The sequence below is a fragment of the Pimephales promelas genome, chromosome 3 (genome assembly GCF_988280905.1).
Source record: "Pimephales promelas chromosome 3, fPimPro1.hap1.1, whole genome shotgun sequence".
Classification (NCBI taxonomy): Eukaryota; Metazoa; Chordata; class Actinopteri; order Cypriniformes; family Leuciscidae; genus Pimephales; species Pimephales promelas.
The window spans coordinates 45,835,951-45,851,529 of NC_142771.1; the positions used below are offsets into that span (position 1 = coordinate 45,835,951).

Here is a 15,579-nt window from a genome sequence, read left to right on the forward strand (position 1 = left end):
ATTTCGCTTACGGCCATACCACCTTGAGAACGCCCGAACTCGTCTGATCTCGGAAGCTAAGCAGGGTCGGGCCTGGTTAGTACTTGGATGGGAGACCGCCTGGGAATACCAGGTGCTGTAAGCTTTATATAGTTTACTACCCTAATGTTTTAACTATTCAAATAGCCCAATTTTGGCAGCAGATTTCGCTTACGGCCATACCACCTTGAGAACGCCCGAACTCGTCTGATCTCGGAAGCTAAGCAGGGTCGGGCCTGGTTAGTACTTGGATGGGAGACCGCCTGGGAATACCAGGTGCTGTAAGCTTTATTGTTTAAAAAAAAAAAAAAAAAAAAAAGAGTCAATGAAATGTTTCAAAAATCCTAAATTGTCTTTTTTCCCCTCAAAATTCCTGAAATAGTCTCTCAGTTTCTTCAGAAAGCCTGAAAGAGTCTCTTTTTTTTCTTCTTCAAATAGCCCAATTTTGGCTGCAGATTTCGCTTACGGCCATACCACCTTGAGAACGCCCGAACTCGTCTGATCTCGGAAGCTAAGCAGGGTCGGGCCTGGTTAGTACTTGGATGGGAGACCGCCTGGGAATACCAGGTGCTGTAAGCTTTATGTAGTTTACTACCCTAATGTTCTAATCATTCAAATAGCCCAATTTTGGCAGCAGATTTCGCTTACGGCCATACCACCTTGAGAACGCCCGAACTCGTCTGATCTCGGAAGCTAAGCAGGGTCGGGCCTGGTTAGTACTTGGATGGGAGACCGCCTGGGAATACCAGGTGCTGTAAGCTTTATGTAGTTTACTACCCTAATGTTCTAACCATTCAAATAGCCCAATTTTGGCAGGAGATTTCGCTTACGACCATACCACCTTGAGAACGCCCGAACTCGTCTGATCTCGGAAGCTAAGCAGGGTCGGGCCTGGTTAGTACTTGGATGGGAGACCGCCTGGGAATACCAGGTGCTGTAAGCTTTATGTAGTTTACTACCCTAATGTTCTAACCATTCAAATAGCCCAATTTTGGCAGCAGATTTCGCTTACGGCCATACCACCTTGAGAACGCCCGAACTCGTCTGATCTCGGAAGCTAAGCAGGGTCGGGCCTGGTTAGTACTTGGATGGGAGACCGCCTGGGAATACCAGGTGCTGTAAGCTTTATTGTTTAAAAAAAAAAAAAAAAAAAAAGAGTCAATGAAATGTTTCAAAAATCCTAAATTGTCTTTTTTCCCCTCAAAATTCCTGAAATAGTCTCTCAGTTTCTTCAGAAAGCCTGAAAGAGTCTCTTTTTTTTCTTCTTCAAATAGCCCAATTTTGGCTGCAGATTTCGCTTACGGCCATACCACCTTGAGAACGCCCGAACTCGTCTCATCTCGGAAGCTAAGCAGGGTCGGGCCTGGTTAGTACTTGGATGGGAGACCGCCTGGGAATACCAGGTGCTGTAAGCTTTATGTAGTTTACTACCCTAATGTTCTAACCATTCAAATAGCCCAATTTTGGCAGCAGATTTCGCTTACGGCCATACCACCTTGAGAACGCCCGAACTCGTCTGATCTCGGAAGCTAAGCAGGGTCGGGCCTGGTTAGTACTTGGATGGGAGACCGCCTGGGAATACCAGGTGCTGTAAGCTTTATGTAGTTTACTACCCTAATGTTCTAACCATTCAAATAGCCCAATTTTGGCAGGAGATTTCGCTTACGACCATACCACCTTGAGAACGCCCGAACTCGTCTGATCTCGGAAGCTAAGCAGGGTCGGGCCTGGTTAGTACTTGGATGGGAGACCGCCTGGGAATACCAGGTGCTGTAAGCTTTATGTAGTTTACTACCCTAATGTTCTAACCATTCAAATAGCCCAATTTTGGCAACAGATTTCGCTTACGGCCATACCACCTTGAGAACGCCCGAACTCGTCTGATCTCGGAAGCTAAGCAGGGTCGGGCCTGGTTAGTACTTGGATGGGAGACCGCCTGGGAATACCAGGTGCTGTAAGCTTTATATAGTTTACTACCCTAATGTTCTAACCATTCAAATAGCCCAATTTTGGCAGCAGATTTCGCTTACGGCCATACCACCTTGAGAACGCCCGAACTCGTCTGATCTCGGAAGCTAAGCAGGGTCGGGCCTGGTTAGTACTTGGATGGGAGACCGCCTGGGAATACCAGGTGCTGTAAGCTTTATATAGTTTACTACCCTAATGTTTTAACTATTCAAATAGCCCAATTTTGGCAGCAGATTTCGCTTACGGCCATACCACCTTGAGAACGCCCGAACTCGTCTGATCTCGGAAGCTAAGCAGGGTCGGGCCTGGTTAGTACTTGGATGGGAGACCGCCTGGGAATACCAGGTGCTGTAAGCTTTATATAGTTTACTACCCTAATGTTCTAACCATTCAAATAGCCCAATTTTGGCAGCAGATTTCGCTTACGGCCATACCACCTTGAGAACGCCCGAACTCGTCTGATCTCGGAAGCTAAGCAGGGTCGGGCCTGGTTAGTACTTGGATGGGAGACCGCCTGGGAATAGCAGGTGCTGTAAGCTTTATATAGTTTACTACCCTAATGTTTCAACTATTCAAATAGCCCAATTTTGGCAGCAGATTTCGCTTACGGCCATACCACCTTGAGAACGCCCGAACTCGTCTGATCTCGGAAGCTAGGCAGGGTCGGGCCTGGTTAGTACTTGGATGGGAGACCGCCTGGGAATAGCAGGTGCTGTAAGCTTTATATAGTTTACTACCCTAATGTTTTAACTATTCAAATAGCCCAATTTTGGCAGCAGATTTCGCTTACGGCCATACCACCTTGAGAACGCCCGAACTCGTCTGATCTCGGAAGCTAAGCAGGGTCGGGCCTGGTTAGTACTTGGATGGGAGACCGCCTGGGAATACCAGGTGCTGTAAGCTTTATATAGTTTACTACCCTAATGTTCTAACCATTCAAATAGCCCAATTTTGGCAGCAGATTTCGCTTACGGCCATACCACCTTGAGAACGCCCGAACTCGTCTGATCTCGGAAGCTAAGCAGGGTCGGGCCTGGTTAGTACTTGGATGGGAGACCGCCTGGGAATACCAGGTGCTGTAAGCTTTATATAGTTTACTACCCTAATGTTTTAACTATTCAAATAGCCCAATTTTGGCAGCAGATTTCGCTTACGGCCATACCACCTTGAGAACGCCCGAACTCGTCTGATCTCGGAAGCTAAGCAGGGTCGGGCCTGGTTAGTACTTGGATGGGAGACCGCCTGGGAATACCAGGTGCTGTAAGCTTTATTGTTTAAAAAAAAAAAAAAGAGTCAATGAAATGTTTCAAAAATCCTAAATTGTCTTTTTTCCCCTCAAAATTCCTGAAATAGTCTCTCAGTTTCTTCAGAAAGCCTGAAAGAGTCTCTTTTTTTTCTTCTTCAAATAGCCCAATTTTGGCTGCAGATTTCGCTTACGGCCATACCACCTTGAGAACGCCCGAACTCGTCTGATCTCGGAAGCTAAGCAGGGTCGGGCCTGGTTAGTACTTGGATGGGAGACCGCCTGGGAATACCAGGTGCTGTAAGCTTTATGTAGTTTACTACCCTAATGTTCTAACCATTCAAATAGCCCAATTTTGGCAGCAGATTTCGCTTACGGCCATACCACCTTGAGAACGCCCGAACTCGTCTGATCTCGGAAGCTAAGCAGGGTCGGGCCTGGTTAGTACTTGGATGGGAGACCGCCTGGGAATACCAGGTGCTGTAAGCTTTATGTAGTTTACTACCCTAATGTTCTAACCATTCAAATAGCCCAATTTTGGCAGGAGATTTCGCTTACGACCATACCACCTTGAGAACGCCCGAACTCGTCTGATCTCGGAAGCTAAGCAGGGTCGGGCCTGGTTAGTACTTGGATGGGAGACCGCCTGGGAATACCAGGTGCTGTAAGCTTTATGTAGTTTACTACCCTAATGTTCTAACCATTCAAATAGCCCAATTTTGGCAGCAGATTTCGCTTACGGCCATACCACCTTGAGAACGCCCGAACTCGTCTGATCTCGGAAGCTAAGCAGGGTCGGGCCTGGTTAGTACTTGGATGGGAGACCGCCTGGGAATACCAGGTGCTGTAAGCTTTATATAGTTTACTACCCTAATGTTCTAACCATTCAAATAGCCCAATTTTGGCAGCAGATTTCGCTTACGGCCATACCACCTTGAGAACGCCCGAACTCGTCTGATCTCGGAAGCTAAGCAGGGTCGGGCCTGGTTAGTACTTGGATGGGAGACCGCCTGGGAATACCAGGTGCTGTAAGCTTTATATAGTTTACTACCCTAATGTTTTAACTATTCAAATAGCCCAATTTTGGCAGCAGATTTCGCTTACGGCCATACCACCTTGAGAACGCCCGAACTCGTCTGATCTCGGAAGCTAAGCAGGGTCGGGCCTGGTTAGTACTTGGATGGGAGACCGCCTGGGAATACCAGGTGCTGTAAGCTTTATATAGTTTACTACCCTAATGTTCTAACCATTCAAATAGCCCAATTTTGGCAGCAGATTTCGCTTACGGCCATACCACCTTGAGAACGCCCGAACTCGTCTGATCTCGGAAGCTAAGCAGGGTCGGGCCTGGTTAGTACTTGGATGGGAGACCGCCTGGGAATACCAGGTGCTGTAAGCTTTATATAGTTTACTACCCTAATGTTTTAACTATTCAAATAGCCCAATTTTGGCAGCAGATTTCGCTTACGGCCATACCACCTTGAGAACGCCCGAACTCGTCTGATCTCGGAAGCTAAGCAGGGTCGGGCCTGGTTAGTACTTGGATGGGAGACCGCCTGGGAATACCAGGTGCTGTAAGCTTTATATAGTTTACTACCCTAATGTTCTAACCATTCAAATAGCCCAATTTTGGCAGCAGATTTCGCTTACGGCCATACCACCTTGAGAACGCCCGAACTCGTCTGATCTCGGAAGCTAAGCAGGGTCGGGCCTGGTTAGTACTTGGATGGGAGACCGCCTGGGAATACCAGGTGCTGTAAGCTTTATATAGTTTACTACCCTAATGTTTTAACTATTCAAATAGCCCAATTTTGGCAGCAGATTTCGCTTACGGCCATACCACCTTGAGAACGCCCGAACTCGTCTGATCTCGGAAGCTAAGCAGGGTCGGGCCTGGTTAGTACTTGGATGGGAGACCGCCTGGGAATACCAGGTGCTGTAAGCTTTATTGTTTAAAAAAAAAAAAAAAAAAAAAGAGTCAATGAAATGTTTCAAAAATCCTAAATTGTCTTTTTTCCCCTCAAAATTCCTGAAATAGTCTCTCAGTTTCTTCAGAAAGCCTGAAAGAGTCTCTTTTTTTTCTTCTTCAAATAGCCCAATTTTGGCTGCAGATTTCGCTTACGGCCATACCACCTTGAGAACGCCCGAACTCGTCTGATCTCGGAAGCTAAGCAGGGTCGGGCCTGGTTAGTACTTGGATGGGAGACCGCCTGGGAATACCAGGTGCTGTAAGCTTTATGTAGTTTACTACCCTAATGTTCTAACCATTCAAATAGCCCAATTTTGGCAGGAGATTTCGCTTACGACCATACCACCTTGAGAACGCCCGAACTCGTCTGATCTCGGAAGCTAAGCAGGGTCGGGCCTGGTTAGTACTTGGATGGGAGACCGCCTGGGAATACCAGGTGCTGTAAGCTTTATGTAGTTTACTACCCTAATGTTCTAACCATTCAAATAGCCCAATTTTGGCAGCAGATTTCGCTTACGGCCATACCACCTTGAGAACGCCCGAACTCGTCTGATCTCGGAAGCTAAGCAGGGTCGGGCCTGGTTAGTACTTGGATGGGAGACCGCCTGGGAATACCAGGTGCTGTAAGCTTTATTGTTTAAAAAAAAAAAAAAAAAAAAAGAGTCAATGAAATGTTTCAAAAATCCTAAATTGTCTTTTTTCCCCTCAAAATTCCTGAAATAGTCTCTCAGTTTCTTCAGAAAGCCTGAAAGAGTCTCTTTTTTTTCTTCTTCAAATAGCCCAATTTTGGCTGCAGATTTCGCTTACGGCCATACCACCTTGAGAACGCCCGAACTCGTCTCATCTCGGAAGCTAAGCAGGGTCGGGCCTGGTTAGTACTTGGATGGGAGACCGCCTGGGAATACCAGGTGCTGTAAGCTTTATGTAGTTTACTACCCTAATGTTCTAACCATTCAAATAGCCCAATTTTGGCAGCAGATTTCGCTTACGGCCATACCACCTTGAGAACGCCCGAACTCGTCTGATCTCGGAAGCTAAGCAGGGTCGGGCCTGGTTAGTACTTGGATGGGAGACCGCCTGGGAATACCAGGTGCTGTAAGCTTTATGTAGTTTACTACCCTAATGTTCTAACCATTCAAATAGCCCAATTTTGGCAGGAGATTTCGCTTACGACCATACCACCTTGAGAACGCCCGAACTCGTCTGATCTCGGAAGCTAAGCAGGGTCGGGCCTGGTTAGTACTTGGATGGGAGACCGCCTGGGAATACCAGGTGCTGTAAGCTTTATGTAGTTTACTACCCTAATGTTCTAACCATTCAAATAGCCCAATTTTGGCAACAGATTTCGCTTACGGCCATACCACCTTGAGAACGCCCGAACTCGTCTGATCTCGGAAGCTAAGCAGGGTCGGGCCTGGTTAGTACTTGGATGGGAGACCGCCTGGGAATACCAGGTGCTGTAAGCTTTATATAGTTTACTACCCTAATGTTCTAACCATTCAAATAGCCCAATTTTGGCAGCAGATTTCGCTTACGGCCATACCACCTTGAGAACGCCCGAACTCGTCTGATCTCGGAAGCTAAGCAGGGTCGGGCCTGGTTAGTACTTGGATGGGAGACCGCCTGGGAATACCAGGTGCTGTAAGCTTTATATAGTTTACTACCCTAATGTTTTAACTATTCAAATAGCCCAATTTTGGCAGCAGATTTCGCTTACGGCCATACCACCTTGAGAACGCCCGAACTCGTCTGATCTCGGAAGCTAAGCAGGGTCGGGCCTGGTTAGTACTTGGATGGGAGACCGCCTGGGAATACCAGGTGCTGTAAGCTTTATATAGTTTACTACCCTAATGTTCTAACCATTCAAATAGCCCAATTTTGGCAGCAGATTTCGCTTACGGCCATACCACCTTGAGAACGCCCGAACTCGTCTGATCTCGGAAGCTAAGCAGGGTCGGGCCTGGTTAGTACTTGGATGGGAGACCGCCTGGGAATACCAGGTGCTGTAAGCTTTATATAGTTTACTACCCTAATGTTTTAACTATTCAAATAGCCCAATTTTGGCAGCAGATTTCGCTTACGGCCATACCACCTTGAGAACGCCCGAACTCGTCTGATCTCGGAAGCTAAGCAGGGTCGGGCCTGGTTAGTACTTGGATGGGAGACCGCCTGGGAATACCAGGTGCTGTAAGCTTTATTGTTTAAAAAAAAAAAAAAGAGTCAATGAAATGTTTCAAAAATCCTAAATTGTCTTTTTTCCCCTCAAAATTCCTGAAATAGTCTCTCAGTTTCTTCAGAAAGCCTGAAAGAGTCTCTTTTTTTTCTTCTTCAAATAGCCCAATTTTGGCTGCAGATTTCGCTTACGGCCATACCACCTTGAGAACGCCCGAACTCGTCTGATCTCGGAAGCTAAGCAGGGTCGGGCCTGGTTAGTACTTGGATGGGAGACCGCCTGGGAATACCAGGTGCTGTAAGCTTTATGTAGTTTACTACCCTAATGTTCTAACCATTCAAATAGCCCAATTTTGGCAGCAGATTTCGCTTACGGCCATACCACCTTGAGAACGCCCGAACTCGTCTGATCTCGGAAGCTAAGCAGGGTCGGGCCTGGTTAGTACTTGGATGGGAGACCGCCTGGGAATACCAGGTGCTGTAAGCTTTATGTAGTTTACTACCCTAATGTTCTAACCATTCAAATAGCCCAATTTTGGCAGGAGATTTCGCTTACGACCATACCACCTTGAGAACGCCCGAACTCGTCTGATCTCGGAAGCTAAGCAGGGTCGGGCCTGGTTAGTACTTGGATGGGAGACCGCCTGGGAATACCAGGTGCTGTAAGCTTTATGTAGTTTACTACCCTAATGTTCTAACCATTCAAATAGCCCAATTTTGGCAGCAGATTTCGCTTACGGCCATACCACCTTGAGAACGCCCGAACTCGTCTGATCTCGGAAGCTAAGCAGGGTCGGGCCTGGTTAGTACTTGGATGGGAGACCGCCTGTGAATACCAGGTGCTGTAAGCTTTATATAGTTTACTACCCTAATGTTCTAACCATTCAAATAGCCCAATTTTGGCAGCAGATTTCGCTTACGGCCATACCACCTTGAGAACGCCCGAACTCGTCTGGTCTCGGAAGCTAAGCAGGGTCGGGCCTGGTTAGTACTTGGATGGGAGACCGCCTGGGAATACCAGGTGCTGTAAGCTTTATATAGTTTACTACCCTAATGTTCTAACCATTCAAATAGCCCAATTTTGGCAGCAGATTTCGCTTACGGCCATACCACCTTGAGAACGCCCGAACTCGTCTGATCTCGGAAGCTAAGCAGGGTCGGGCCTGGTTAGTACTTGGATGGGAGACCGCCTGGGAATACCAGGTGCTGTAAGCTTTATATAGTTTACTACCCTAATGTTCTAACCATTCAAATAGCCCAATTTTGGCAGCAGATTTCGCTTACGGCCATACCACCTTGAGAACGCCCGAACTCGTCTGATCTCGGAAGCTAAGCAGGGTCGGGCCTGGTTAGTACTTGGATGGGAGACCGCCTGGGAATACCAGGTGCTGTAAGCTTTATATAGTTTACTACCCTAATGTTTTAACTATTCAAATAGCCCAATTTTGGCAGCAGATTTCGCTTACGGCCATACCACCTTGAGAACGCCCGAACTCGTCTGATCTCGGAAGCTAAGCAGGGTCGGGCCTGGTTAGTACTTGGATGGGAGACCGCCTGGGAATACCAGGTGCTGTAAGCTTTATATAGTTTACTACCCTAATGTTCTAACCATTCAAATAGCCCAATTTTGGCAGCAGATTTCGCTTACGGCCATACCACCTTGAGAACGCCCGAACTCGTCTGATCTCGGAAGCTAAGCAGGGTCGGGCCTGGTTAGTACTTGGATGGGAGACCGCCTGGGAATACCAGGTGCTGTAAGCTTTATATAGTTTACTACCCTAATGTTTTAACTATTCAAATAGCCCAATTTTGGCAGCAGATTTCGCTTACGGCCATACCACCTTGAGAACGCCCGAACTCGTCTGATCTCGGAAGCTAAGCAGGGTCGGGCCTGGTTAGTACTTGGATGGGAGACCGCCTGGGAATACCAGGTGCTGTAAGCTTTATTGTTTAAAAAAAAAAAAAAAAAAAAAGAGTCAATGAAATGTTTCAAAAATCCTAAATTGTCTTTTTTCCCCTCAAAATTCCTGAAATAGTCTCTCAGTTTCTTCAGAAAGCCTGAAAGAGTCTCTTTTTTTTCTTCTTCAAATAGCCCAATTTTGGCTGCAGATTTCGCTTACGGCCATACCACCTTGAGAACGCCCGAACTCGTCTGATCTCGGAAGCTAAGCAGGGTCGGGCCTGGTTAGTACTTGGATGGGAGACCGCCTGGGAATACCAGGTGCTGTAAGCTTTATGTAGTTTACTACCCTAATGTTCTAATCATTCAAATAGCCCAATTTTGGCAGCAGATTTCGCTTACGGCCATACCACCTTGAGAACGCCCGAACTCGTCTGATCTCGGAAGCTAAGCAGGGTCGGGCCTGGTTAGTACTTGGATGGGAGACCGCCTGGGAATACCAGGTGCTGTAAGCTTTATGTAGTTTACTACCCTAATGTTCTAACCATTCAAATAGCCCAATTTTGGCAGGAGATTTTGCTTACGACCATACCACCTTGAGAACGCCCGAACTCGTCTGATCTCGGAAGCTAAGCAGGGTCGGGCCTGGTTAGTACTTGGATGGGAGACCGCCTGGGAATACCAGGTGCTGTAAGCTTTATGTAGTTTACTACCCTAATGTTCTAACCATTCAAATAGCCCAATTTTGGCAGCAGATTTCGCTTACGGCCATACCACCTTGAGAACGCCCGAACTCGTCTGATCTCGGAAGCTAAGCAGGGTCGGGCCTGGTTAGTACTTGGATGGGAGACCGCCTGGGAATACCAGGTGCTGTAAGCTTTATTGTTTAAAAAAAAAAAAAAAAAAAAAGAGTCAATGAAATGTTTCAAAAATCCTAAATTGTCTTTTTTCCCCTCAAAATTCCTGAAATAGTCTCTCAGTTTCTTCAGAAAGCCTGAAAGAGTCTCTTTTTTTTCTTCTTCAAATAGCCCAATTTTGGCTGCAGATTTCGCTTACGGCCATACCACCTTGAGAACGCCCGAACTCGTCTCATCTCGGAAGCTAAGCAGGGTCGGGCCTGGTTAGTACTTGGATGGGAGACCGCCTGGGAATACCAGGTGCTGTAAGCTTTATGTAGTTTACTACCCTAATGTTCTAACCATTCAAATAGCCCAATTTTGGCAGCAGATTTCGCTTACGGCCATACCACCTTGAGAACGCCCGAACTCGTCTGATCTCGGAAGCTAAGCAGGGTCGGGCCTGGTTAGTACTTGGATGGGAGACCGCCTGGGAATACCAGGTGCTGTAAGCTTTATGTAGTTTACTACCCTAATGTTCTAACCATTCAAATAGCCCAATTTTGGCAGGAGATTTCGCTTACGACCATACCACCTTGAGAACGCCCGAACTCGTCTGATCTCGGAAGCTAAGCAGGGTCGGGCCTGGTTAGTACTTGGATGGGAGACCGCCTGGGAATACCAGGTGCTGTAAGCTTTATGTAGTTTACTACCCTAATGTTCTAACCATTCAAATAGCCCAATTTTGGCAACAGATTTCGCTTACGGCCATACCACCTTGAGAACGCCCGAACTCGTCTGATCTCGGAAGCTAAGCAGGGTCGGGCCTGGTTAGTACTTGGATGGGAGACCGCCTGGGAATACCAGGTGCTGTAAGCTTTATATAGTTTACTACCCTAATGTTCTAACCATTCAAATAGCCCAATTTTGGCAGCAGATTTCGCTTACGGCCATACCACCTTGAGAACGCCCGAACTCGTCTGATCTCGGAAGCTAAGCAGGGTCGGGCCTGGTTAGTACTTGGATGGGAGACCGCCTGGGAATACCAGGTGCTGTAAGCTTTATATAGTTTACTACCCTAATGTTTTAACTATTCAAATAGCCCAATTTTGGCAGCAGATTTCGCTTACGGCCATACCACCTTGAGAACGCCCGAACTCGTCTGATCTCGGAAGCTAAGCAGGGTCGGGCCTGGTTAGTACTTGGATGGGAGACCGCCTGGGAATACCAGGTGCTGTAAGCTTTATATAGTTTACTACCCTAATGTTCTAACCATTCAAATAGCCCAATTTTGGCAGCAGATTTCGCTTACGGCCATACCACCTTGAGAACGCCCGAACTCGTCTGATCTCGGAAGCTAAGCAGGGTCGGGCCTGGTTAGTACTTGGATGGGAGACCGCCTGGGAATAGCAGGTGCTGTAAGCTTTATATAGTTTACTACCCTAATGTTTCAACTATTCAAATAGCCCAATTTTGGCAGCAGATTTCGCTTACGGCCATACCACCTTGAGAACGCCCGAACTCGTCTGATCTCGGAAGCTAGGCAGGGTCGGGCCTGGTTAGTACTTGGATGGGAGACCGCCTGGGAATAGCAGGTGCTGTAAGCTTTATATAGTTTACTACCCTAATGTTTTAACTATTCAAATAGCCCAATTTTGGCAGCAGATTTCGCTTACGGCCATACCACCTTGAGAACGCCCGAACTCGTCTGATCTCGGAAGCTAAGCAGGGTCGGGCCTGGTTAGTACTTGGATGGGAGACCGCCTGGGAATACCAGGTGCTGTAAGCTTTATATAGTTTACTACCCTAATGTTCTAACCATTCAAATAGCCCAATTTTGGCAGCAGATTTCGCTTACGGCCATACCACCTTGAGAACGCCCGAACTCGTCTGATCTCGGAAGCTAAGCAGGGTCGGGCCTGGTTAGTACTTGGATGGGAGACCGCCTGGGAATACCAGGTGCTGTAAGCTTTATATAGTTTACTACCCTAATGTTTTAACTATTCAAATAGCCCAATTTTGGCAGCAGATTTCGCTTACGGCCATACCACCTTGAGAACGCCCGAACTCGTCTGATCTCGGAAGCTAAGCAGGGTCGGGCCTGGTTAGTACTTGGATGGGAGACCGCCTGGGAATACCAGGTGCTGTAAGCTTTATTGTTTAAAAAAAAAAAAAAGAGTCAATGAAATGTTTCAAAAATCCTAAATTGTCTTTTTTCCCCTCAAAATTCCTGAAATAGTCTCTCAGTTTCTTCAGAAAGCCTGAAAGAGTCTCTTTTTTTTCTTCTTCAAATAGCCCAATTTTGGCTGCAGATTTCGCTTACGGCCATACCACCTTGAGAACGCCCGAACTCGTCTGATCTCGGAAGCTAAGCAGGGTCGGGCCTGGTTAGTACTTGGATGGGAGACCGCCTGGGAATACCAGGTGCTGTAAGCTTTATGTAGTTTACTACCCTAATGTTCTAACCATTCAAATAGCCCAATTTTGGCAGCAGATTTCGCTTACGGCCATACCACCTTGAGAACGCCCGAACTCGTCTGATCTCGGAAGCTAAGCAGGGTCGGGCCTGGTTAGTACTTGGATGGGAGACCGCCTGGGAATACCAGGTGCTGTAAGCTTTATGTAGTTTACTACCCTAATGTTCTAACCATTCAAATAGCCCAATTTTGGCAGGAGATTTCGCTTACGACCATACCACCTTGAGAACGCCCGAACTCGTCTGATCTCGGAAGCTAAGCAGGGTCGGGCCTGGTTAGTACTTGGATGGGAGACCGCCTGGGAATACCAGGTGCTGTAAGCTTTATGTAGTTTACTACCCTAATGTTCTAACCATTCAAATAGCCCAATTTTGGCAGCAGATTTCGCTTACGGCCATACCACCTTGAGAACGCCCGAACTCGTCTGATCTCGGAAGCTAAGCAGGGTCGGGCCTGGTTAGTACTTGGATGGGAGACCGCCTGTGAATACCAGGTGCTGTAAGCTTTATATAGTTTACTACCCTAATGTTCTAACCATTCAAATAGCCCAATTTTGGCAGCAGATTTCGCTTACGGCCATACCACCTTGAGAACGCCCGAACTCGTCTGGTCTCGGAAGCTAAGCAGGGTCGGGCCTGGTTAGTACTTGGATGGGAGACCGCCTGGGAATACCAGGTGCTGTAAGCTTTATATAGTTTACTACCCTAATGTTCTAACCATTCAAATAGCCCAATTTTGGCAGCAGATTTCGCTTACGGCCATACCACCTTGAGAACGCCCGAACTCGTCTGATCTCGGAAGCTAAGCAGGGTCGGGCCTGGTTAGTACTTGGATGGGAGACCGCCTGGGAATACCAGGTGCTGTAAGCTTTATATAGTTTACTACCCTAATGTTCTAACCATTCAAATAGCCCAATTTTGGCAGCAGATTTCGCTTACGGCCATACCACCTTGAGAACGCCCGAACTCGTCTGATCTCGGAAGCTAAGCAGGGTCGGGCCTGGTTAGTACTTGGATGGGAGACCGCCTGGGAATACCAGGTGCTGTAAGCTTTATATAGTTTACTACCCTAATGTTTTAACTATTCAAATAGCCCAATTTTGGCAGCAGATTTCGCTTACGGCCATACCACCTTGAGAACGCCCGAACTCGTCTGATCTCGGAAGCTAAGCAGGGTCGGGCCTGGTTAGTACTTGGATGGGAGACCGCCTGGGAATACCAGGTGCTGTAAGCTTTATATAGTTTACTACCCTAATGTTCTAACCATTCAAATAGCCCAATTTTGGCAGCAGATTTCGCTTACGGCCATACCACCTTGAGAACGCCCGAACTCGTCTGATCTCGGAAGCTAAGCAGGGTCGGGCCTGGTTAGTACTTGGATGGGAGACCGCCTGGGAATACCAGGTGCTGTAAGCTTTATATAGTTTACTACCCTAATGTTTTAACTATTCAAATAGCCCAATTTTGGCAGCAGATTTCGCTTACGGCCATACCACCTTGAGAACGCCCGAACTCGTCTGATCTCGGAAGCTAAGCAGGGTCGGGCCTGGTTAGTACTTGGATGGGAGACCGCCTGGGAATACCAGGTGCTGTAAGCTTTATTGTTTAAAAAAAAAAAAAAAAAAAAGAGTCAATGAAATGTTTCAAAAATCCTAAATTGTCTTTTTTCCCCTCAAAATTCCTGAAATAGTCTCTCAGTTTCTTCAGAAAGCCTGAAAGAGTCTCTTTTTTTTCTTCTTCAAATAGCCCAATTTTGGCTGCAGATTTCGCTTACGGCCATACCACCTTGAGAACGCCCGAACTCGTCTGATCTCGGAAGCTAAGCAGGGTCGGGCCTGGTTAGTACTTGGATGGGAGACCGCCTGGGAATACCAGGTGCTGTAAGCTTTATGTAGTTTACTACCCTAATGTTCTAATCATTCAAATAGCCCAATTTTGGCAGCAGATTTCGCTTACGGCCATACCACCTTGAGAACGCCCGAACTCGTCTGATCTCGGAAGCTAAGCAGGGTCGGGCCTGGTTAGTACTTGGATGGGAGACCGCCTGGGAATACCAGGTGCTGTAAGCTTTATGTAGTTTACTACCCTAATGTTCTAACCATTCAAATAGCCCAATTTTGGCAGCAGATTTCGCTTACGGCCATACCACCTTGAGAACGCCCGAACTCGTCTGGTCTCGGAAGCTAAGCAGGGTCGGGCCTGGTTAGTACTTGGATGGGAGACCGCCTGGGAATACCAGGTGCTGTAAGCTTTATATAGTTTACTACCCTAATGTTCTAACCATTCAAATAGCCCAATTTTGGCAGCAGATTTCGCTTACGGCCATACCACCTTGAGAACGCCCGAACTCGTCTGATCTCGGAAGCTAAGCAGGGTCGGGCCTGGTTAGTACTTGGATGGGAGACCGCCTGTGAATACCAGGTGCTGTAAGCTTTATATAGTTTACTACCCTAATGTTCTAACCATTCAAATAGCCCAATTTTGGCAGCAGATTTCGCTTACGGCCATACCACCTTGAGAACGCCCGAACTCGTCTGGTCTCGGAAGCTAAGCAGGGTCGGGCCTGGTTAGTACTTGGATGGGAGACCGCCTGGGAATACCAGGTGCTGTAAGCTTTATATAGTTTACTACCCTAATGTTCTAACCATTCAAATAGCCCAATTTTGGCAGCAGATTTCGCTTACGGCCATACCACCTTGAGAACGCCCGAACTCGTCTGATCTCGGAAGCTAAGCAGGGTCGGGCCTGGTTAGTACTTGGATGGGAGACCGCCTGGGAATACCAGGTGCTGTAAGCTTTATATAGTTTACTACCCTAATGTTCTAACCATTCAAATAGCCCAATTTTGGCAGCAGATTTCGCTTACGGCCATACCACCTTGAGAACGCCCGAACTCGTCTGATCTCGGAAGCTAAGCAGGGTCGGGCCTGGTTAGTACTTGGATGGGAGACCGCCTGGGAATACCAGGTGCTGTAAGCTTTATATAGTTTACTACCC

General features: G+C 47.3%; 80 non-coding genes across 80 annotated transcripts; all 80 read left to right on the forward strand.

The window, feature by feature from the left end:
• Positions 1–5: 5 nt before the first annotated feature.
• Positions 6–124, forward strand: LOC148987532 (5S ribosomal RNA). The gene has a single exon (XR_016167570.1). It is a non-coding gene; the product is annotated as a 5S ribosomal RNA (ribosomal RNA).
• A 63-nt stretch (positions 125–187) lies between these two features.
• Positions 188–306, forward strand: LOC148987533 (5S ribosomal RNA). Its single transcript, XR_016167571.1, has one exon. It is a non-coding gene; the product is annotated as a 5S ribosomal RNA (ribosomal RNA).
• Positions 307–478: 172 nt separating this feature from the next.
• Positions 479–597, forward strand: LOC148987534 (5S ribosomal RNA). Its single transcript, XR_016167572.1, has one exon. It is a non-coding gene; the product is annotated as a 5S ribosomal RNA (ribosomal RNA).
• Positions 598–660: 63 nt separating this feature from the next.
• On the forward strand, positions 661–779 carry LOC148987535 (5S ribosomal RNA). Its single transcript, XR_016167573.1, has one exon. It is a non-coding gene; the product is annotated as a 5S ribosomal RNA (ribosomal RNA).
• Positions 780–842: 63 nt separating this feature from the next.
• LOC148987536 (5S ribosomal RNA) lies at positions 843–961 on the forward strand. Its single transcript, XR_016162856.1, has one exon. It is a non-coding gene; the product is annotated as a 5S ribosomal RNA (ribosomal RNA).
• A 63-nt stretch (positions 962–1,024) lies between these two features.
• LOC148987537 (5S ribosomal RNA) lies at positions 1,025–1,143 on the forward strand. Its single transcript, XR_016167574.1, has one exon. It is a non-coding gene; the product is annotated as a 5S ribosomal RNA (ribosomal RNA).
• A 171-nt stretch (positions 1,144–1,314) lies between these two features.
• LOC148987538 (5S ribosomal RNA) lies at positions 1,315–1,433 on the forward strand. The gene has a single exon (XR_016163770.1). It is a non-coding gene; the product is annotated as a 5S ribosomal RNA (ribosomal RNA).
• A 63-nt stretch (positions 1,434–1,496) lies between these two features.
• LOC148987539 (5S ribosomal RNA) lies at positions 1,497–1,615 on the forward strand. The gene has a single exon (XR_016167575.1). It is a non-coding gene; the product is annotated as a 5S ribosomal RNA (ribosomal RNA).
• A 63-nt stretch (positions 1,616–1,678) lies between these two features.
• LOC148987540 (5S ribosomal RNA) lies at positions 1,679–1,797 on the forward strand. Its single transcript, XR_016162857.1, has one exon. It is a non-coding gene; the product is annotated as a 5S ribosomal RNA (ribosomal RNA).
• A 63-nt stretch (positions 1,798–1,860) lies between these two features.
• Positions 1,861–1,979, forward strand: LOC148987541 (5S ribosomal RNA). Its single transcript, XR_016167576.1, has one exon. It is a non-coding gene; the product is annotated as a 5S ribosomal RNA (ribosomal RNA).
• Positions 1,980–2,042: 63 nt separating this feature from the next.
• On the forward strand, positions 2,043–2,161 carry LOC148987542 (5S ribosomal RNA). Its single transcript, XR_016167577.1, has one exon. It is a non-coding gene; the product is annotated as a 5S ribosomal RNA (ribosomal RNA).
• A 63-nt stretch (positions 2,162–2,224) lies between these two features.
• Positions 2,225–2,343, forward strand: LOC148987543 (5S ribosomal RNA). Its single transcript, XR_016167579.1, has one exon. It is a non-coding gene; the product is annotated as a 5S ribosomal RNA (ribosomal RNA).
• Positions 2,344–2,406: 63 nt separating this feature from the next.
• LOC148987544 (5S ribosomal RNA) lies at positions 2,407–2,525 on the forward strand. The gene has a single exon (XR_016162285.1). It is a non-coding gene; the product is annotated as a 5S ribosomal RNA (ribosomal RNA).
• Positions 2,526–2,588: 63 nt separating this feature from the next.
• Positions 2,589–2,707, forward strand: LOC148987545 (5S ribosomal RNA). Its single transcript, XR_016163982.1, has one exon. It is a non-coding gene; the product is annotated as a 5S ribosomal RNA (ribosomal RNA).
• A 63-nt stretch (positions 2,708–2,770) lies between these two features.
• LOC148987546 (5S ribosomal RNA) lies at positions 2,771–2,889 on the forward strand. The gene has a single exon (XR_016167580.1). It is a non-coding gene; the product is annotated as a 5S ribosomal RNA (ribosomal RNA).
• A 63-nt stretch (positions 2,890–2,952) lies between these two features.
• Positions 2,953–3,071, forward strand: LOC148987547 (5S ribosomal RNA). The gene has a single exon (XR_016167581.1). It is a non-coding gene; the product is annotated as a 5S ribosomal RNA (ribosomal RNA).
• A 63-nt stretch (positions 3,072–3,134) lies between these two features.
• On the forward strand, positions 3,135–3,253 carry LOC148987548 (5S ribosomal RNA). Its single transcript, XR_016167582.1, has one exon. It is a non-coding gene; the product is annotated as a 5S ribosomal RNA (ribosomal RNA).
• A 164-nt stretch (positions 3,254–3,417) lies between these two features.
• On the forward strand, positions 3,418–3,536 carry LOC148987549 (5S ribosomal RNA). The gene has a single exon (XR_016167583.1). It is a non-coding gene; the product is annotated as a 5S ribosomal RNA (ribosomal RNA).
• Positions 3,537–3,599: 63 nt separating this feature from the next.
• LOC148987550 (5S ribosomal RNA) lies at positions 3,600–3,718 on the forward strand. The gene has a single exon (XR_016167584.1). It is a non-coding gene; the product is annotated as a 5S ribosomal RNA (ribosomal RNA).
• A 63-nt stretch (positions 3,719–3,781) lies between these two features.
• On the forward strand, positions 3,782–3,900 carry LOC148987551 (5S ribosomal RNA). The gene has a single exon (XR_016162858.1). It is a non-coding gene; the product is annotated as a 5S ribosomal RNA (ribosomal RNA).
• A 63-nt stretch (positions 3,901–3,963) lies between these two features.
• LOC148987552 (5S ribosomal RNA) lies at positions 3,964–4,082 on the forward strand. Its single transcript, XR_016167585.1, has one exon. It is a non-coding gene; the product is annotated as a 5S ribosomal RNA (ribosomal RNA).
• A 63-nt stretch (positions 4,083–4,145) lies between these two features.
• LOC148987553 (5S ribosomal RNA) lies at positions 4,146–4,264 on the forward strand. Its single transcript, XR_016167586.1, has one exon. It is a non-coding gene; the product is annotated as a 5S ribosomal RNA (ribosomal RNA).
• Positions 4,265–4,327: 63 nt separating this feature from the next.
• On the forward strand, positions 4,328–4,446 carry LOC148987554 (5S ribosomal RNA). Its single transcript, XR_016167587.1, has one exon. It is a non-coding gene; the product is annotated as a 5S ribosomal RNA (ribosomal RNA).
• Positions 4,447–4,509: 63 nt separating this feature from the next.
• Positions 4,510–4,628, forward strand: LOC148987555 (5S ribosomal RNA). The gene has a single exon (XR_016167588.1). It is a non-coding gene; the product is annotated as a 5S ribosomal RNA (ribosomal RNA).
• Positions 4,629–4,691: 63 nt separating this feature from the next.
• On the forward strand, positions 4,692–4,810 carry LOC148987556 (5S ribosomal RNA). The gene has a single exon (XR_016167590.1). It is a non-coding gene; the product is annotated as a 5S ribosomal RNA (ribosomal RNA).
• Positions 4,811–4,873: 63 nt separating this feature from the next.
• LOC148987557 (5S ribosomal RNA) lies at positions 4,874–4,992 on the forward strand. Its single transcript, XR_016167591.1, has one exon. It is a non-coding gene; the product is annotated as a 5S ribosomal RNA (ribosomal RNA).
• Positions 4,993–5,055: 63 nt separating this feature from the next.
• On the forward strand, positions 5,056–5,174 carry LOC148987558 (5S ribosomal RNA). Its single transcript, XR_016167592.1, has one exon. It is a non-coding gene; the product is annotated as a 5S ribosomal RNA (ribosomal RNA).
• A 171-nt stretch (positions 5,175–5,345) lies between these two features.
• Positions 5,346–5,464, forward strand: LOC148987559 (5S ribosomal RNA). Its single transcript, XR_016167593.1, has one exon. It is a non-coding gene; the product is annotated as a 5S ribosomal RNA (ribosomal RNA).
• A 63-nt stretch (positions 5,465–5,527) lies between these two features.
• Positions 5,528–5,646, forward strand: LOC148987560 (5S ribosomal RNA). Its single transcript, XR_016162859.1, has one exon. It is a non-coding gene; the product is annotated as a 5S ribosomal RNA (ribosomal RNA).
• Positions 5,647–5,709: 63 nt separating this feature from the next.
• LOC148987561 (5S ribosomal RNA) lies at positions 5,710–5,828 on the forward strand. The gene has a single exon (XR_016167594.1). It is a non-coding gene; the product is annotated as a 5S ribosomal RNA (ribosomal RNA).
• Positions 5,829–5,999: 171 nt separating this feature from the next.
• On the forward strand, positions 6,000–6,118 carry LOC148987562 (5S ribosomal RNA). The gene has a single exon (XR_016163772.1). It is a non-coding gene; the product is annotated as a 5S ribosomal RNA (ribosomal RNA).
• Positions 6,119–6,181: 63 nt separating this feature from the next.
• Positions 6,182–6,300, forward strand: LOC148987563 (5S ribosomal RNA). Its single transcript, XR_016167596.1, has one exon. It is a non-coding gene; the product is annotated as a 5S ribosomal RNA (ribosomal RNA).
• A 63-nt stretch (positions 6,301–6,363) lies between these two features.
• Positions 6,364–6,482, forward strand: LOC148987564 (5S ribosomal RNA). Its single transcript, XR_016162860.1, has one exon. It is a non-coding gene; the product is annotated as a 5S ribosomal RNA (ribosomal RNA).
• A 63-nt stretch (positions 6,483–6,545) lies between these two features.
• LOC148987565 (5S ribosomal RNA) lies at positions 6,546–6,664 on the forward strand. The gene has a single exon (XR_016167597.1). It is a non-coding gene; the product is annotated as a 5S ribosomal RNA (ribosomal RNA).
• A 63-nt stretch (positions 6,665–6,727) lies between these two features.
• Positions 6,728–6,846, forward strand: LOC148987566 (5S ribosomal RNA). The gene has a single exon (XR_016167598.1). It is a non-coding gene; the product is annotated as a 5S ribosomal RNA (ribosomal RNA).
• Positions 6,847–6,909: 63 nt separating this feature from the next.
• Positions 6,910–7,028, forward strand: LOC148987567 (5S ribosomal RNA). Its single transcript, XR_016167599.1, has one exon. It is a non-coding gene; the product is annotated as a 5S ribosomal RNA (ribosomal RNA).
• Positions 7,029–7,091: 63 nt separating this feature from the next.
• LOC148987568 (5S ribosomal RNA) lies at positions 7,092–7,210 on the forward strand. Its single transcript, XR_016167600.1, has one exon. It is a non-coding gene; the product is annotated as a 5S ribosomal RNA (ribosomal RNA).
• A 63-nt stretch (positions 7,211–7,273) lies between these two features.
• On the forward strand, positions 7,274–7,392 carry LOC148987569 (5S ribosomal RNA). Its single transcript, XR_016167602.1, has one exon. It is a non-coding gene; the product is annotated as a 5S ribosomal RNA (ribosomal RNA).
• Positions 7,393–7,556: 164 nt separating this feature from the next.
• On the forward strand, positions 7,557–7,675 carry LOC148987570 (5S ribosomal RNA). The gene has a single exon (XR_016167603.1). It is a non-coding gene; the product is annotated as a 5S ribosomal RNA (ribosomal RNA).
• A 63-nt stretch (positions 7,676–7,738) lies between these two features.
• LOC148987571 (5S ribosomal RNA) lies at positions 7,739–7,857 on the forward strand. Its single transcript, XR_016167604.1, has one exon. It is a non-coding gene; the product is annotated as a 5S ribosomal RNA (ribosomal RNA).
• Positions 7,858–7,920: 63 nt separating this feature from the next.
• On the forward strand, positions 7,921–8,039 carry LOC148987572 (5S ribosomal RNA). Its single transcript, XR_016162861.1, has one exon. It is a non-coding gene; the product is annotated as a 5S ribosomal RNA (ribosomal RNA).
• Positions 8,040–8,102: 63 nt separating this feature from the next.
• On the forward strand, positions 8,103–8,221 carry LOC148987573 (5S ribosomal RNA). The gene has a single exon (XR_016161356.1). It is a non-coding gene; the product is annotated as a 5S ribosomal RNA (ribosomal RNA).
• Positions 8,222–8,284: 63 nt separating this feature from the next.
• On the forward strand, positions 8,285–8,403 carry LOC148987574 (5S ribosomal RNA). The gene has a single exon (XR_016161144.1). It is a non-coding gene; the product is annotated as a 5S ribosomal RNA (ribosomal RNA).
• A 63-nt stretch (positions 8,404–8,466) lies between these two features.
• LOC148987575 (5S ribosomal RNA) lies at positions 8,467–8,585 on the forward strand. The gene has a single exon (XR_016167605.1). It is a non-coding gene; the product is annotated as a 5S ribosomal RNA (ribosomal RNA).
• A 63-nt stretch (positions 8,586–8,648) lies between these two features.
• LOC148987576 (5S ribosomal RNA) lies at positions 8,649–8,767 on the forward strand. Its single transcript, XR_016167606.1, has one exon. It is a non-coding gene; the product is annotated as a 5S ribosomal RNA (ribosomal RNA).
• Positions 8,768–8,830: 63 nt separating this feature from the next.
• LOC148987577 (5S ribosomal RNA) lies at positions 8,831–8,949 on the forward strand. The gene has a single exon (XR_016167607.1). It is a non-coding gene; the product is annotated as a 5S ribosomal RNA (ribosomal RNA).
• A 63-nt stretch (positions 8,950–9,012) lies between these two features.
• LOC148987578 (5S ribosomal RNA) lies at positions 9,013–9,131 on the forward strand. The gene has a single exon (XR_016167608.1). It is a non-coding gene; the product is annotated as a 5S ribosomal RNA (ribosomal RNA).
• A 63-nt stretch (positions 9,132–9,194) lies between these two features.
• LOC148987579 (5S ribosomal RNA) lies at positions 9,195–9,313 on the forward strand. Its single transcript, XR_016167609.1, has one exon. It is a non-coding gene; the product is annotated as a 5S ribosomal RNA (ribosomal RNA).
• A 171-nt stretch (positions 9,314–9,484) lies between these two features.
• On the forward strand, positions 9,485–9,603 carry LOC148987580 (5S ribosomal RNA). The gene has a single exon (XR_016167610.1). It is a non-coding gene; the product is annotated as a 5S ribosomal RNA (ribosomal RNA).
• Positions 9,604–9,666: 63 nt separating this feature from the next.
• On the forward strand, positions 9,667–9,785 carry LOC148987581 (5S ribosomal RNA). Its single transcript, XR_016167611.1, has one exon. It is a non-coding gene; the product is annotated as a 5S ribosomal RNA (ribosomal RNA).
• Positions 9,786–9,848: 63 nt separating this feature from the next.
• LOC148987582 (5S ribosomal RNA) lies at positions 9,849–9,967 on the forward strand. The gene has a single exon (XR_016162862.1). It is a non-coding gene; the product is annotated as a 5S ribosomal RNA (ribosomal RNA).
• A 63-nt stretch (positions 9,968–10,030) lies between these two features.
• LOC148987583 (5S ribosomal RNA) lies at positions 10,031–10,149 on the forward strand. The gene has a single exon (XR_016167614.1). It is a non-coding gene; the product is annotated as a 5S ribosomal RNA (ribosomal RNA).
• Positions 10,150–10,320: 171 nt separating this feature from the next.
• Positions 10,321–10,439, forward strand: LOC148987584 (5S ribosomal RNA). Its single transcript, XR_016163773.1, has one exon. It is a non-coding gene; the product is annotated as a 5S ribosomal RNA (ribosomal RNA).
• A 63-nt stretch (positions 10,440–10,502) lies between these two features.
• LOC148987585 (5S ribosomal RNA) lies at positions 10,503–10,621 on the forward strand. Its single transcript, XR_016167615.1, has one exon. It is a non-coding gene; the product is annotated as a 5S ribosomal RNA (ribosomal RNA).
• A 63-nt stretch (positions 10,622–10,684) lies between these two features.
• Positions 10,685–10,803, forward strand: LOC148987586 (5S ribosomal RNA). Its single transcript, XR_016162864.1, has one exon. It is a non-coding gene; the product is annotated as a 5S ribosomal RNA (ribosomal RNA).
• Positions 10,804–10,866: 63 nt separating this feature from the next.
• LOC148987587 (5S ribosomal RNA) lies at positions 10,867–10,985 on the forward strand. The gene has a single exon (XR_016167616.1). It is a non-coding gene; the product is annotated as a 5S ribosomal RNA (ribosomal RNA).
• Positions 10,986–11,048: 63 nt separating this feature from the next.
• Positions 11,049–11,167, forward strand: LOC148987588 (5S ribosomal RNA). The gene has a single exon (XR_016167617.1). It is a non-coding gene; the product is annotated as a 5S ribosomal RNA (ribosomal RNA).
• Positions 11,168–11,230: 63 nt separating this feature from the next.
• On the forward strand, positions 11,231–11,349 carry LOC148987589 (5S ribosomal RNA). The gene has a single exon (XR_016167618.1). It is a non-coding gene; the product is annotated as a 5S ribosomal RNA (ribosomal RNA).
• A 63-nt stretch (positions 11,350–11,412) lies between these two features.
• Positions 11,413–11,531, forward strand: LOC148987590 (5S ribosomal RNA). Its single transcript, XR_016162286.1, has one exon. It is a non-coding gene; the product is annotated as a 5S ribosomal RNA (ribosomal RNA).
• A 63-nt stretch (positions 11,532–11,594) lies between these two features.
• LOC148987591 (5S ribosomal RNA) lies at positions 11,595–11,713 on the forward strand. Its single transcript, XR_016163983.1, has one exon. It is a non-coding gene; the product is annotated as a 5S ribosomal RNA (ribosomal RNA).
• Positions 11,714–11,776: 63 nt separating this feature from the next.
• LOC148987592 (5S ribosomal RNA) lies at positions 11,777–11,895 on the forward strand. Its single transcript, XR_016167619.1, has one exon. It is a non-coding gene; the product is annotated as a 5S ribosomal RNA (ribosomal RNA).
• Positions 11,896–11,958: 63 nt separating this feature from the next.
• LOC148987593 (5S ribosomal RNA) lies at positions 11,959–12,077 on the forward strand. The gene has a single exon (XR_016167620.1). It is a non-coding gene; the product is annotated as a 5S ribosomal RNA (ribosomal RNA).
• A 63-nt stretch (positions 12,078–12,140) lies between these two features.
• Positions 12,141–12,259, forward strand: LOC148987594 (5S ribosomal RNA). The gene has a single exon (XR_016167621.1). It is a non-coding gene; the product is annotated as a 5S ribosomal RNA (ribosomal RNA).
• Positions 12,260–12,423: 164 nt separating this feature from the next.
• LOC148987595 (5S ribosomal RNA) lies at positions 12,424–12,542 on the forward strand. The gene has a single exon (XR_016167622.1). It is a non-coding gene; the product is annotated as a 5S ribosomal RNA (ribosomal RNA).
• A 63-nt stretch (positions 12,543–12,605) lies between these two features.
• On the forward strand, positions 12,606–12,724 carry LOC148987596 (5S ribosomal RNA). Its single transcript, XR_016167623.1, has one exon. It is a non-coding gene; the product is annotated as a 5S ribosomal RNA (ribosomal RNA).
• A 63-nt stretch (positions 12,725–12,787) lies between these two features.
• Positions 12,788–12,906, forward strand: LOC148987597 (5S ribosomal RNA). The gene has a single exon (XR_016162865.1). It is a non-coding gene; the product is annotated as a 5S ribosomal RNA (ribosomal RNA).
• A 63-nt stretch (positions 12,907–12,969) lies between these two features.
• Positions 12,970–13,088, forward strand: LOC148987598 (5S ribosomal RNA). Its single transcript, XR_016161357.1, has one exon. It is a non-coding gene; the product is annotated as a 5S ribosomal RNA (ribosomal RNA).
• A 63-nt stretch (positions 13,089–13,151) lies between these two features.
• LOC148987599 (5S ribosomal RNA) lies at positions 13,152–13,270 on the forward strand. The gene has a single exon (XR_016161145.1). It is a non-coding gene; the product is annotated as a 5S ribosomal RNA (ribosomal RNA).
• A 63-nt stretch (positions 13,271–13,333) lies between these two features.
• Positions 13,334–13,452, forward strand: LOC148987600 (5S ribosomal RNA). Its single transcript, XR_016167625.1, has one exon. It is a non-coding gene; the product is annotated as a 5S ribosomal RNA (ribosomal RNA).
• Positions 13,453–13,515: 63 nt separating this feature from the next.
• LOC148987601 (5S ribosomal RNA) lies at positions 13,516–13,634 on the forward strand. Its single transcript, XR_016167626.1, has one exon. It is a non-coding gene; the product is annotated as a 5S ribosomal RNA (ribosomal RNA).
• Positions 13,635–13,697: 63 nt separating this feature from the next.
• On the forward strand, positions 13,698–13,816 carry LOC148987602 (5S ribosomal RNA). The gene has a single exon (XR_016167627.1). It is a non-coding gene; the product is annotated as a 5S ribosomal RNA (ribosomal RNA).
• Positions 13,817–13,879: 63 nt separating this feature from the next.
• Positions 13,880–13,998, forward strand: LOC148987603 (5S ribosomal RNA). The gene has a single exon (XR_016167628.1). It is a non-coding gene; the product is annotated as a 5S ribosomal RNA (ribosomal RNA).
• Positions 13,999–14,061: 63 nt separating this feature from the next.
• Positions 14,062–14,180, forward strand: LOC148987604 (5S ribosomal RNA). The gene has a single exon (XR_016167629.1). It is a non-coding gene; the product is annotated as a 5S ribosomal RNA (ribosomal RNA).
• Positions 14,181–14,350: 170 nt separating this feature from the next.
• Positions 14,351–14,469, forward strand: LOC148987605 (5S ribosomal RNA). The gene has a single exon (XR_016167630.1). It is a non-coding gene; the product is annotated as a 5S ribosomal RNA (ribosomal RNA).
• A 63-nt stretch (positions 14,470–14,532) lies between these two features.
• On the forward strand, positions 14,533–14,651 carry LOC148987606 (5S ribosomal RNA). The gene has a single exon (XR_016167631.1). It is a non-coding gene; the product is annotated as a 5S ribosomal RNA (ribosomal RNA).
• A 63-nt stretch (positions 14,652–14,714) lies between these two features.
• Positions 14,715–14,833, forward strand: LOC148987607 (5S ribosomal RNA). Its single transcript, XR_016161147.1, has one exon. It is a non-coding gene; the product is annotated as a 5S ribosomal RNA (ribosomal RNA).
• A 63-nt stretch (positions 14,834–14,896) lies between these two features.
• LOC148987608 (5S ribosomal RNA) lies at positions 14,897–15,015 on the forward strand. Its single transcript, XR_016161359.1, has one exon. It is a non-coding gene; the product is annotated as a 5S ribosomal RNA (ribosomal RNA).
• Positions 15,016–15,078: 63 nt separating this feature from the next.
• On the forward strand, positions 15,079–15,197 carry LOC148987609 (5S ribosomal RNA). The gene has a single exon (XR_016161148.1). It is a non-coding gene; the product is annotated as a 5S ribosomal RNA (ribosomal RNA).
• A 63-nt stretch (positions 15,198–15,260) lies between these two features.
• On the forward strand, positions 15,261–15,379 carry LOC148987610 (5S ribosomal RNA). Its single transcript, XR_016167632.1, has one exon. It is a non-coding gene; the product is annotated as a 5S ribosomal RNA (ribosomal RNA).
• Positions 15,380–15,442: 63 nt separating this feature from the next.
• LOC148987611 (5S ribosomal RNA) lies at positions 15,443–15,561 on the forward strand. The gene has a single exon (XR_016167633.1). It is a non-coding gene; the product is annotated as a 5S ribosomal RNA (ribosomal RNA).
• Positions 15,562–15,579: the final 18 nt, after the last annotated feature.